At 36.7% G+C, this 13,871-nt stretch overlaps 1 long non-coding RNA gene across 2 annotated transcripts in view; it reads right to left on the bottom strand.

The window, feature by feature from the left end:
• Window positions 1-607: 607 nt before the first annotated feature.
• LOC306999646 overlaps window positions 608-13,871 on the bottom strand; it is a 28,292-nt gene continuing 15,028 nt past the window's right edge. For both annotated transcript variants that reach the window (XR_013797888.1, XR_013797890.1), the window contains 3 exons: window positions 3,887-3,983; window positions 2,780-2,931; window positions 608-645 (listed from right to left, as the gene is read on the bottom strand). This is a non-coding gene — a long non-coding RNA (uncharacterized lncRNA). The remainder of the gene's footprint in view (window positions 646-2,779; window positions 2,932-3,886; window positions 3,984-13,871) is intronic.

The following is a 13,871-nucleotide window of genomic DNA, read 5'->3' as shown; positions in this document are numbered from 1 at the left end:
GCCGGCAGCTCCTCCACTGGGACCGCTCGACAATGCAAAAACTACCCGTCTCTTCCAGCAAAACATGACAGTTTATAACGCAACACCATTTGCATGAAACTCAGTGCGATTTAAGCTATAAGAATAACTGTGCATGAAGAGCCAACGCCTGTTTTGGGGATGCTGATGGTGAAGCAACTGCACAAACCAGATGGAATCATCTATTTGTGACATTTACAAGGTGTCAGGGGTATGAGGGAAGGTTGTGGAACTGTGTGTGTTGTATTGTGATATCTCTCCGAGCCAGATCCAGCCAGGCCACTTGGAAACAGGAAGACCCCACAAGCTTTTCTGTGAAATCATGGAAAAGGACAGAACACTGTCCCATCTGGAGCAAAACCTATAGTGCAACCAGAGACTTGCACCTGGCGCAGGTCACCTAACCATCTCACAAGCACAAACAGCCTTCCAGATCACAACAGACACATAGTATGACATAAACAGACTTTATTACTAGTTTTAACTGAAAACGCCAATCTAGGGATGTGAGATGACACCACAAATAAAAACATTTCATAGTGCAAAATATCAGATTCAAATTAAATCATTTAAAAATGCTCATCTTTTACTCACCAACATGTTGGTCCAAATCTGTTGGACTTTATTCTGTGGAGTACAAAAGCGGATATTTTAAAGAATGTTTCAACTGTTTTTGTCATGCAATGATAATACAAAGTCCAAAACTACATTGGACCCCTTTGACATTAATTTTATGGACAAAACATACTGAGAAATTCTTCAAAATATCTTGTTTGTGTTTCACAGAAGAAAGAAAGTCATACAATTTTGGAATGACAAATGATGGTGACAGAATTTTCTTTTCTTTTCTTTTATTGTGAGAAATCACTTCAATTGGTGATAAATTGACTGACTATACATTACAACACAGTGTAAGAAAGTATATATTCTGAGAAAGTATTTCTTCTTGTCGACCATATGACCTAGAGTTTCTGATCTGGTGCCAGATGCATAAACGTACCCGCTAAGTTAAGACTGTGTCTTAAGAACTAGTCTGACCAACCAGCACTTAGTTATGGCTTATCAGTCTTACTATTTGGATTCAAATTAGACCAATCTACCTTTTTATGTAACTGACTTTAAAGAGTTAGGACCAGTCTTAAGGGGGAAAAAATAGATGGCGAAAAATTTATGCAACCATTGTCCAAGTAAAGACTCAGCTAAAGTCAAATTCAAGTACTTTTTTTTTTTTTTTGTCACGTGCAAGTCCAGACTCAACCTCAGATTTACACCAAATTCATATATGAATATGAAAGCCCTGAATCCCTGCTGAAGATCTGTTTAGGCTGATATGTGTTGATGTTTTTTGATATGTAGCCCTGCAAATAAATGCATAATGCTAAGTAAATTCAGATATTCAATAGAGTGGTACTTAAAAGTTATTAAACATTTTGCCCAAGTCATTCATAAAAAGGTTAATCCTGTTCTGAAAAACAAATGAGGATTTACACACAATGTACTTCAATTACACGCAACTCAACAAATTCCACTTAAGACCATATATATATATATACTAAACAAGTTCCACTTCAGACCAGTTATTTATATATATATATATATATATATATATATATATATATATATATATATAGAATATGACAGATCCTGCGTCCACATAAAACTATTTTAGGAAAGCACTTTGATGTCCTTAAACATCTCTAACTTCAGCACCCTGCAGCAAAAATCTTATTTCACGCTGCTCTCCTGCAGGAAGTGAGGTTCTCAAAGACAAGAGAAAATAACAGGCTGCCTCTGTAGAATTTTGGCGTGGCTCTCATATACCTTTAGAGCTGAGTATGGTGTGCCCAGGCTAGCCCAAACCACAACCCCCTGTGGAGCTGAGAGGACCCAGCCCATGTCTAACCCTGTCTGAGAATACCCCCCCCCCCTCCCTCCCTCCCTCCCTGATCAAGTGTCCAGCAAGGTGTTCAGAAGGAACGTGGACCACCGCTGTTGATGAGCAACTCAAACATCCATGACCTACAATCAAGGACCTTATGGAGCCACTGGAATGTGCTGCATTGAAATGAATAAAACAAATTTGTCAGCAATCAGATCTGACACGCATCTCCAGTTTCCACTGTAACACGAGACGGAGCTCCAGAAACACCCCTATGGTTACATATAATCCCTTATAATTACTAGCTTCGCTACTCATCGTGAGATAGAAATAATAATGTAAAGTCTTTCAAGGGAGCTTTTCAAAATTACTTTCAGTAACCCATAACATTTGAATCCACCCATTTCACATGAACAAATTAAAAATATTTGTCTGACTATGGAGCAAATACATTTTCTCAAAAGATGTTACTGTTCTAGACATATGGATTAAGGAAAATTATCTTTACGGGCTGTTCTAATATCTAGTGATGCATTTCCCATTTTTCATGCCATAATACTGTACAATTCATCTACCATGTAAAGAGGCAACACAGACTTTTGGTGAACTATAACCTTATCCCACCCACATATGATGTGAAACATAAATAGATTTGTGCAGTGTCTTGAAGTTAACAAATTTCATTAAAAATAGTCTGGATGGATGGATGGATGGATGGATGGATGGATGGATGGATGGATGGACAGACAGATGGAAGGACGGACGGACGGACAGACAAATCTAGCTAGCTCTGGTCATTATTGGTCATTCCTGAGAGACAATGCATTATAGACGTGGGCCAGGTTAAATTAAAGGTTGGGTCTTGGTGTGGTTCAGACTCACCTGCCCCACAGGTCTGTGGATGAGGTCCGAGAGCGGCCGGAGGCCTCAAGGCGGGCCTGGGACAGGGGCTGCATGCTGAGGCTCATGAGGAGCTCTCCGCCTCTCACGGCAGGGTCTCTGTCAGTCAGCGCTGGCCCCCTGCAGCCCACAGACTTGCCAGGACACAGCATAGAGAACACACAGGTGAGTGTAAGGGAGAGGAAGGATCTCTGCGTGGGGCCTTAGATATAATACAGTCTAATGTTCTCAAAGGAAGACAACTTGACGGATGATGGATAAATAGGCCATAATTGAGAATATTTTAGAGGGATTATACGGTTTCATACTTGTAATTTTGAATGGTGGATTTGGGGATAAGACAATGTTAACTGAAGAAAGATTTGGTGAATAGTAATTGTAGTGCTAGTTTTTTTTGTCAGTTTTGTTGTTGCTAGTGTAGTAAACATTAAGTGTCACGTTTGTAAAATTGCCATGTTAAATGAAATACCACACTTTGATAAAGTAATAATAATGCTGCTAAATGTGTACTGTATTGTGTTTGAAGTGTATTTTCCATGCAGTCATGTGTAAAGTAGCAGTGCACGCAGCATTTAATCAGTTAGCGCTCCTTTAACCACTTGATGTTGTCTTGGAAATCAGCCTGAACTGTGAAACTGTTTATTCATTTAAACTCCATAGCTATTTCTAAAGCTAACTTCACTGCATGGCTTGTTATGGACATCTACACCGAACTGTTTTGTGTTGAACAGCTTGTAATAATTCCATAAATCCTGGCAGGGGGTATGAGTGCTTTTCCATGACTGTGATTCCTTTATTAGAACTTACAAAATAACAGCATTTTCCAAGAGATCAAATATAAAGGTCGAGTTTAAAAATATATATATCTTTGATAGCCAACACCAGCACAATGTTGGTATTATGACTTATTGTGCCAAACTTCCATGAATAGGTTTCCGATTGTCAACAAAATCTTTTCTAAACACGAGCGTTGTCTATGAATAGTCTAAAGAAACTGTCTCACAACTGGAGTGTTTGTGTGTCGATACAGGCGTTATGGGTGGATGTGTGTAGTGAGTAAGACTAATCACAAGTCAAAGCAGAACCCACCTAAGCCTGGGGAAGAGTGAAGAGGGACTGTCAGAACTCAGCTGGATGCCACTACCTGGACTATTAGTCATCACACAATGGGAGCCATTTATAAACACTGAAAAGAAAAAGAGATTGGAAAAATGTGTTATACTGCACAGGGTATAATTTTCATAACAACAGACAAATATGTTAGGAATGAAATGCATTCATTTTATAGATGATTTTAGATGGTTTTCACACTCAAATATATACATTACCATTCAAAATTACGGGGTTGGTAAAGTCTCTCGTGCTCAAGTCCCCATACAAACAGTAATATTACAAAACATCATTGCAAGTTAAAATAAAATGTAATTTATTACATTTTCAGCGGCCATTACTCCTTTAGTCACATGATTCTTCAAAATGAACTCTAATATGCTAATGCTACTGTATTTATTTTTCTCTGACCTTTAATCATAATTGACTTACTGTGTAGTTGTTGGTTTTATCATGGTTTTATGTCTGTAATATGTTATTTTAAGTGAATGGATTTTATTGATTGATTGTCCATTTGCTTGTCCAGCACATTGGTCAAAAGTGGTTGTTTTTAATGGTGCTATAATAAAGTTGAAGTTGAAGAAACTGATTTGGTGCTCAAGAAACATTTCTTAATATCAATGTTATTCTACTTAATATTTTTGGTGAAAACTGTGATCCTTTGATGAATAGAAAGTTTAGAAGAAGGTTGGCTTAAAGGATCAGTTCACCCAAAATAGTACGACTTTCTTCAATGCAACACAAAAAGAAAATAATTGTTTGCATCCCCTTTTTAATGTCCACATTCATTCTAACTGTCCTTTTGTGTTCCACAGTCAGCTTAAATAAAGCCATACAGAATTTAAATGTAATGAGAGTGAGTAAATAATGATGAATTAAAATTTTTGGGTAAACTATTATTTTTAACAAAACACTTATTATGTAGAGAACATCAGGTATTTGACCAATAAATGAACTCGCACAGGTTCACTCACGGGTGCTAACAGGTTCAGAATGGTGCGATGTCCAAGTGACTAAGATCACAGGCCTTTTGAGCGTGCAAACGTGGTGCAAAGTGGTACCACTGGTTTGTACAGGCCTCTTAATATGCCTCTGTCACGCAGACCATTGCAAGCACATTCAGGTTCTGTTGGAGCCGTATGAGTAGTAGTTGACTCCATGCATACATTCACACCATACGTGGGTGCGGTTACTCTAGTTCTAGATCAGCTAGTTTATGGCTTAGTCAAACTGTACTGCTGCCAATACAGACACGTTGACGTGCACGGTTTGGATGGATGCTGGCACGTTGAACAACTGTAGTTTCATAATGTCCATAATACTGCTTTATACTGTTATATTTCATTTATGTTAGCCAAGGGTGACTAACAAAATAAATTAGCCTCATTTCAGGGCTAGGCTGGTGTATGGCTGGACATAAGAGGAGGTCAGCTATCATGTCTCTTTTATGACTGGTACCTGGTGGGATTCTCCACGATTCCACCAGGCAGGGCGAGGTTGCCCACAGAGGAATGTTGTTGCTGTTTTAAGTGACTATTACTACCTGCTGTCTCTCTTTCACTTGGGCCTCTATTGCCTGGGGATTCGATTGGATTGGAGCTGTAAAGTCTTGTGTTCCACGGGGCAGGTCCCAGGGGTAAATTGATGGGAGGCAGGACCCTCATTCAAGCCCAGTGGGGGGCTACAATCGCAGGCCTGCCCTAGCCTTTGGGCTGCCCTGCTTCCGGCTGAAGAGGCCTCAGCAGGAAACGCTATCCCAGTTACACAGCCCAAATGACACAAACAACAACGAAATAATCAATCGTTGATAGAAGAAAGGTATATATAACAATTATGTTTTTTTTTATGTTATAAATGATCACCAAGGCTGAATTAATAAAAAAAAAAAGTATATATATATATATATATATATATATATACAGTATATTATATATATATATATATATATATATATATATAGTATATTATATATATATATATATATATATATATATATATATATATATATATATATATATATTAAAATGTAATTTATTCCATGGTAAAGCTGATTTTTTAGTAGCCATTACTCCAGTCTTCAATGTCACATGATCCTTCAGAAATCATTCTAAATTCAGAAACCAATTGTTATTCTCTGGAATAAATAAAAAAGTCTTGCAGATTGGTTACAAATGCAGATTGGTTAATAAATGCAGCCTTGATGAGCATATACTTCCTTAAAATATATTAATTATTCCAACCTTTTGACCTGTATTGTAAATATATTTTTGTATTTGATGGATGCATAGATATGCTGTGAACAAAAAGACATTGTTTCATTCCCACAGGTGGAGCTGCTCCAGATAGAAAGGCCTTCACCGGACAGTTCCAGTCCTATGCTTTTAAAGCGGTATGGTAATCGGCACTTCACATCCACTCTGTAACATAACACAAAAAGTGCTGAAGGAAGAGGTGAGAAACAGCACTTCCCCAGCCTTAGAAATCTCAAAACAACAACAAAGAGTAGCCATGTGTAATCCCAAATGGATGGTTCGGATGTAATGGTGTGGCTGAGAGGCACGGTGTATCCTCACGTTTGTGTGTTTGTATTCCTGCTGCTTTCAACTTCAAGTTCAAGTTTGTTACAATTCAAACATGTCACCATTCCGGTCCTGACTTTGATAAAAGAATTCGAGAAATTCTGCAGAACAATGGGTTTTAATGATGAAATAGAATAAACTATTTTAAAAGCAATCACAATTGCCTAATTGCCAATTGCCATGCTTTCTAGCATTAATATTAGGCTACTATTGCAACATTTTGGATACAGTCTGTTTTGCAACATCACATTTTGATTGGAACATTAACCTACGAACTTGCATGCCACGAAGAATGCAGCTGTACTAAAAGGTATGATGCTTTGTTTCATGTTTATCCTATAATTGTTAGTTAGTTGATTATTTCACTGTATTGTTATTGTTTGTATAATTTTCCTTTTTGTTTTATGTAGTAATATTATTAAATGTTCTGCCATCTGTATTTGCTCAGTAGCTTTTGGTTTCATAGTTGTAGTAGAGACAGGTTTGTTTACGTTCCGACAAAACGTGAATGGGCCACATATGTTTTTTCTAGCTGGGGACACTTTGAGTTACATTGATTGTTGCCCCCTTTTGTTAATTCAGACGGCCTCTCTTCAGTGCTCTGTGTACCAGGTGAAAAAAAGAAGGAACAAAAAAAAAAAGTTTTTATTTGTTACATTAATGTCTTGTTGACAGTTTTATGAATAAAACCCAATATATATTTTTTTTAGGGCTGTCAAAAGATTAATCGTGATTAATCGTATCCAAAATAAAAGTTTGTGTTTACATAATATATGTGTGTATACTGTGTAGAAATAATATGTATAAATACACACACATTCATGTATATATTTAAGGAATAATTGCCTTTATATACTGTATATACATTTATATAATTTATATTATGTATAAATATTTTATATATAAATATAACCAATTTTTCTTAAATATATACATGATTGTGTGTGATTTTATATATATAAATAATTATACACAGTACACACACATATATTATGGAAACACAAACTTTTATTTTGGATGTGATTAATCGCGATTAATCTTTTGACAGCTCTAATTTTTTTTAAATTATACTTCTAAAACTGATGTAAATAGTTAAATGCACATTCATTTTAAAATCTATTGTGTGTGAAAATTAGTGATATACACTTTCATAGAAAACATAAATTCAAATCAAGCTAGATTTATCACATTAAACAAAAAACTTAAATGATTTGTGTTTATTAAGGATACATAAAATCATATCTAATCCAATTAGCCATCGTAAGACAAAGGAGTCAGCTCTTTCTATTAAAAAGACTGTTATTTCCACCACAGAATACTTTTAAACACAATTGTGGGGGATGTGGTGGAAATGTTCACGACATTTCAGAAAAATTACCATCCAAAACCCTCCAAAATACGAGTTGGGAAAAGTGTGTTTTAGGACTATTTAATTTCTACAGATCCGAAATGCCAATGTTGGAAAATATATAAAAAATTCATAAGAAATAATAATATATTACTTCATAAGTGTTAACACTGCACAGTCATAAAAGGTCAAACAAGCTTAATCATCATCAAGGCCTTTTACAGCGCAAGCGCCGATCTGAACGGTGTCTTTCTGTGCAAAAAAAAACAAAACAAGTACATATACACCCAGTGTACTTCCAAATGTTGAAAGATGAGGAGAATATCGAAACGGAAACAGCTGAAGAGAGCAGGCATGTTCCTGCAGTGTTTGACAGTCAATGTGACAGTGGCTAAACTCTTCAGCACCTCTTTGCTCTTTCCTCTGTTTTCACAGGTGCCTGTTGCTGGTTGTTTTAGGCAGAAGTCAGAGCATTAGACTGAGCGATATGAGGAAAGAGGTGGACAGCCCACGTCATCACCTGCCCAGGGTCAGCACGAGACACTGTTGATCCAACAAGGGCACAAAATGTACTTCATCCACCCAAATTTCTGCATCTTAGGCATTAGAGTCATAAACCAGATTCATTATCCTATCTCAGGGGGAGCATTAAGGAAATTGTGTTGGCCCTGAAGCCACAATGTTCTTCATGATGCTTGGGGGAACAGACATAGAGTGCATTTCCTCTATCAACACTTTAACACCACACATGCTTCCATCGTGATGATTCACGTTTCTCCAGGGTGAAATTCAGGAAACAATTATAAAAATGCTGCTGGTCATTTGATGTTATGTTCCCTATGTAAAAAAATGTATCATGTATCATATATGCCATTGAACTTAATAAAAAACACAACTAAAAGATGGAGTAAAATACCCACCTGACCCATTCAATTCCATTTTGCCCATAGAAATGTTCTAAACTAGATTTTTAAATGTTTTTGAAATAAGTCTCTTATGCTCTTATGCTGTGATAAAAAATAAAGTAAAATATTATTACAATTTAAAATGGATGTATTACATTGTAATATATTTTAAAAAGTAATTTATTCATGTGATGGCAAAGGTGAATTTTCAGACGCTATTAATCCAGTCTTCAGTCTGAATTAATGCAGTCTTGGAACTAAGGAAACATGTCTTATTATTATCATCAATGATGAAAAAAGTTATGCCGTTTAATATGTTTGTGGAAACAGTGATAAACGTATGTTTCTTTCAGGATTCTTTGATGAATAAAAAAGTTCAAAACAGCTTACATAAATACTCACAGGACATTTAAACATGCATATAATCACAATTTATATAACAAAAGAATAAATTAAATAAATTGTTTTCAACTTTATATTGGGTCTTATTGACCAAATAATCATTCTTGCCCAACAGACCACAATTATTACCAAGAATACGACATAGTTTCAATTTAAAATACACGGGCTCAATAAACTGAAGAATTTGGGATTAAATGTGTTAACTGTCAGTTATATGACAGATCATGTCATAAAAACACCTCGTTAACAGAAAATAACTCCTCTTCAAACTGTCAGAACTAACACAGAATAGCTGAATGGCTATGAGTATTTGTAGATGAATAGAGGCCAGAGATGACAAAAGAAAGGTGTCCCTGCAGGCACAAGTGCACCGGCCCAAGAGGACACGATAAAGATCTGGTCTGGCCTGGACATTGCCGTTGCAGCTCCAGGGCAAGACAGTAGGATGAGTAAATATGTGCCATCAGATAAACCCGTCTCTCCTGTTCCTCCACATTACAGACCCCACTGCAGGAATCTGAAGCACTGAATATAAATGGAGCCCACCTGCTCACAAAGCACCATCCAGCCTCCAAGCAAGCATTTGGTTCATTTAGAGACACTTATGTAGAGACACTATGCCATTCAGTTTGACAGCACTGTCACATAACAGTCTAACATAAGAACAAAGACCATGCATGTAGAGAACTGTTTTACTGCCTGCTCTATGATCTGGATGAAAGCTTGGACCCCTGCTGAGACAATGAGATTCTGATCTTTAACTCACACACATCCGTCCCCACTCTAATTATATAGAGAACAGGCATGCGAGAGGACAGGGACATGATCAGGACCTCCATCGTGTCGTGCTTCTCTCTGTTTGCCATCTAACCTTAGTCGTTCCTTCGCTGAAATAAATATTATCCTAGGTGAAGTGCTTTCTGCACTGCATCTGCTGTCTAAGCCATGGGTATTAGGACACTGTTGATTTAAATGTTAAGTACACAATTGGAGCAATGTCAATACAAGCGTATCAAATGATGTAGAAATGCTGTCAGTATGCTGCTATCCTAAGAGATTTACAGAGAGACAATCACCCAGGAGCAATTTGGGATTAAATGCCTTGCTCAAGAGCACAAAGTTGGCTTTGTGCTAGTTCATTTACTATTTTTTTGTATACTATTATAGTATTCATTCCAGTGTTGGGAGTAACACATTACAAGTAATGTGAGTTACGTAATCAGATTATTTTTATTTTTGAAGAAATTAACTTAATAATTGATTATCTTTACAACGGAACTGAATTAACACTCAAATGCATAATTTTCCGAATCACTGTAAAGCTGCTTTGAAACACACTGTATTGAATAATGTGCTATAAATAAAGGTGACTTGACTTGACTTGATGGATAGGATACCACAAACTGCCAAATGATCAGAAGGAAGCAATGACAAGAACAATGAAACAAAAGCTGTAAACCCTGTTAGACTGATGCCCAAACGTTCAGCACTTGTTCTAACGCCTGACCGTGTGTTTGTGTTGAACCGGGCCCAATGCAAACAGCAGGCTTTTATGTCTCTGTGGGGACTGCGGCTCCATGGACATTGACACTGAGCTCTGATTATTAACTGCACATACGACGAGACCGGAAATACAGGAAGTGAAAGCAAGTAAAGGAGAGGCTGAGGACTGTTGATGGTTTAATGAAGTCTAAAGGTCTTCCCCAAAACGGAAAAGGAGAGCTCTGCAAGTTGTCATGGCTGGACAATATATCAGCCTCTCCCACTGTAGCAGTGAAGGAAAAGACTAGTTGTCTTTGGTAATAGGCAATGACAGATAACTGTGAGAAAGCCTCCTGAAAGTTAACATACTGTACAGTAGGCAAGGCAAGGCACGTTTATTTATATAGCACATATTATACAAAGTGCTTTACACAGAAAGGAATTAAAATAATCACAAATTAAAACAGTTATAAAATGAATTTAAAGAGATATATTATTCAGTTATAAAATAAATTAAAAGAGTAAATAGATGATAGATACATTTGTGGCAAAACACCGGTGTATCATATTTTTCACAACCCCCAGTTTTAATTTATGTTTGTCTCTTACCCAATTCTCAGTGCCATTTGAGTTCAGCTTAGAATCAAAAGGAGGAATATTAAGTTAATATTAGTTAATAATAGTGCACTATTCAGAGTCATGCAATAATTGGATAATATCAAGCTAGTAAATTAAAAGCTTCATACACTGAATTTTAAACATATAATATACTATGAATAAAAATAAATATTTAAAATATAAAATAAAACTGTTTGTAGTAAATTGTTTAAATAAAATAAAATAAATAAAGTTAAAAGTTCTTTCACACATAAAACACGTTTTGGTTACACTTTATTTAGATGGACTTAGACACTACAAGTACAGTAACTTTGCAACTACATGTCAACTAACTCTCATTCGAGTATTAGTCGACTGTAGACTGTTACATTACGGTATGGTGTAAGGGTTTAGGTTAGTAGAATAAGTTGACACAGTTGCAAAGTTACTTATAGCCGGTAGAATGTCTTTTGGGGGACCATCAAAAAAAGTATTACTTTTATTTTTGGCAGAGCCAGTGAAAAACTTGGCAGGGCAGGTACAAATCTGAATTACAGGCCTAACCAGGTCAGCAGGAATAATCCTTATTGTCGTAACCTGTCTTTCTTCAGTTGTTCAACAGGAGTAAACTAGAAAAGAAAATGATTATTAAAAATGTTTTACCTTTGTAACTTTATTCCGAAACGCTTCATTTTGCTCTGTACAAGTTCAGATACTTGACAAAACTAGGACACTAAAAGATCATGTTTGACCATTCCAATAACAACATCAACACAGTCCCATTCATTTTGGTCTTGGTGCATTTCAGATCATAGCATCTGGGGAGAGTAAAGTTTGGGGATTTCTTGTTTTGTTTTGGGGGTTTTTTTTCACCAGGAAATTTGTGGCATTTAAGCAATTGGCTGTCTACCTTCCTCCTTTCCCACCTTTCACACTCTGCCTATTCACATCAAACAGTGCTGGATATGGGAAAGAGGGGAACATGGCGAAGGGGAAACCCCCAGCGTCTCTGTCCCCCTCAATGGAGCCACTAAAGCCCCACTGAGGGATGCAGTGGTTCAGGCCATGACCACTAACAGGCCCCCTGCTGCAAGACTGCGTAGGACTGAGTTAAGGATCTGCCGGTTAACTGATGGAGACGCGGCTCACGGAAGTAGACTGGTTCCCCTAGCGGACACAGAGGAAGCACCTCATGCCCCAATGCCTATTAAAGCCAATTAGGGAGAGCTTGAATGTGGGCCAGTCTGGCCCCTGTTATATTGTTCAGTTTGAGAGAATCATTACTAGGATGTTCTGCAATATAGTTGTACATACTGTGTGTGTGTATAGGACCACCAAGTCACCAAGTGTCATCGAACAAATACAACCTTTTGTAGTCATTTTGACCAATATATCTATTTTTTAATAATGTGTCTTCTAGAAAAGTGTGTTTTTGCTATTACTTAATGTAAATGCCATATGGTTTGGTATGTAGAGATAAATTATTATTTTAAGGGACACGTATATGTGAAATTTTGTTATTGTCTAGTCTTGACAAATGAACATGAATCACACAGTGGCAGCACAGAAAACATAAGATGGTGATGGTATTCATCATAATTGTTATGATTCACACTGTGGGAACCTCAACAAAAGCAAGATTAACAGAAAGATGGGTGGAATTCCAACAATGAGTCAGAGTCATTCCAGGTTTACCCACACAACCAATGAAGTCTCTGTATATCCATCCATCATCTGTCCTTCACTGGCAGATTGAAATGTATCTAGGAAAAATTCTCAAACAAAGCACAACAACACACACATGTGTTCACAGAAAAATTAAAACACATGGTGGGACTACAGAGAGTAGTTTATTAATTCATTTTCAGAACCAGTGACATGTGTCATAAAATCTCAGACATAAAGAGAAACTTCTGAAGGACTCAACAAATTTGGCAGCTGTGCGGGCTTGAAAGAATCTAGCTGTGAGTCATCCTCATCACTCTCACTGTCCCAAACTGAACTCTGAATGTAAATATAAGATCAGGACATTCAGCACTTGTTCATCGCATTAGTGAAGGCATCAATCAACTTCCTAACATTGAACACAACTGACTTGAGGAGACATGGGTCAACAGTTTAATTAAGGTTGTTTACACTGCGTTCTCTCATCTCATGTATTAACTTGTTTCGGTGGGTTTTTTAAATTATTCCAAAAAATTCAACTGTGATTCTCACTTAGATTTGCACTGAAGAAGGCCTGAGAGCCGAAATGTTTGGGCATTTCCACTTGTGTAAAATAAATCAACAGTTTATTTAGACTTTCAATCGCCATTAGGACTTCAGATAAGCATTTTTTTTTGCACTAATAAACATTACAGGTGAATAGTGTAAACATTTTAACTAGATATTACCATACTTTTATTAGTTTGATTAATCACAGTACATTAAGACAACTGCTTTGTATTACAAGTTTTCTGATATGTTATGTTTCATTATGCATTGCAAGAGAGGCATTATCTCAGGTTTTTTTCACAGAGGAGATGTTGGATATCTCTTAAAATCAGAAAATACTGTCGACAGCCAGAGAAAAATCACATTGCCAAAAAAATATATATATATATCACCCTGTTTTTATGAATAAAATGTCATATAAACCAGGGGAATAGGAA

Source organism: Phoxinus phoxinus, assembly GCF_949152265.1.
Source record: "Phoxinus phoxinus genome assembly, chromosome: 5".
In the NCBI taxonomy this organism is placed as follows: domain Eukaryota; kingdom Metazoa; phylum Chordata; class Actinopteri; order Cypriniformes; family Leuciscidae; genus Phoxinus; species Phoxinus phoxinus.
Note: the sequence above shows the minus strand (reverse complement) of the source record. Positions and strands in the feature narration are given on the sequence as shown.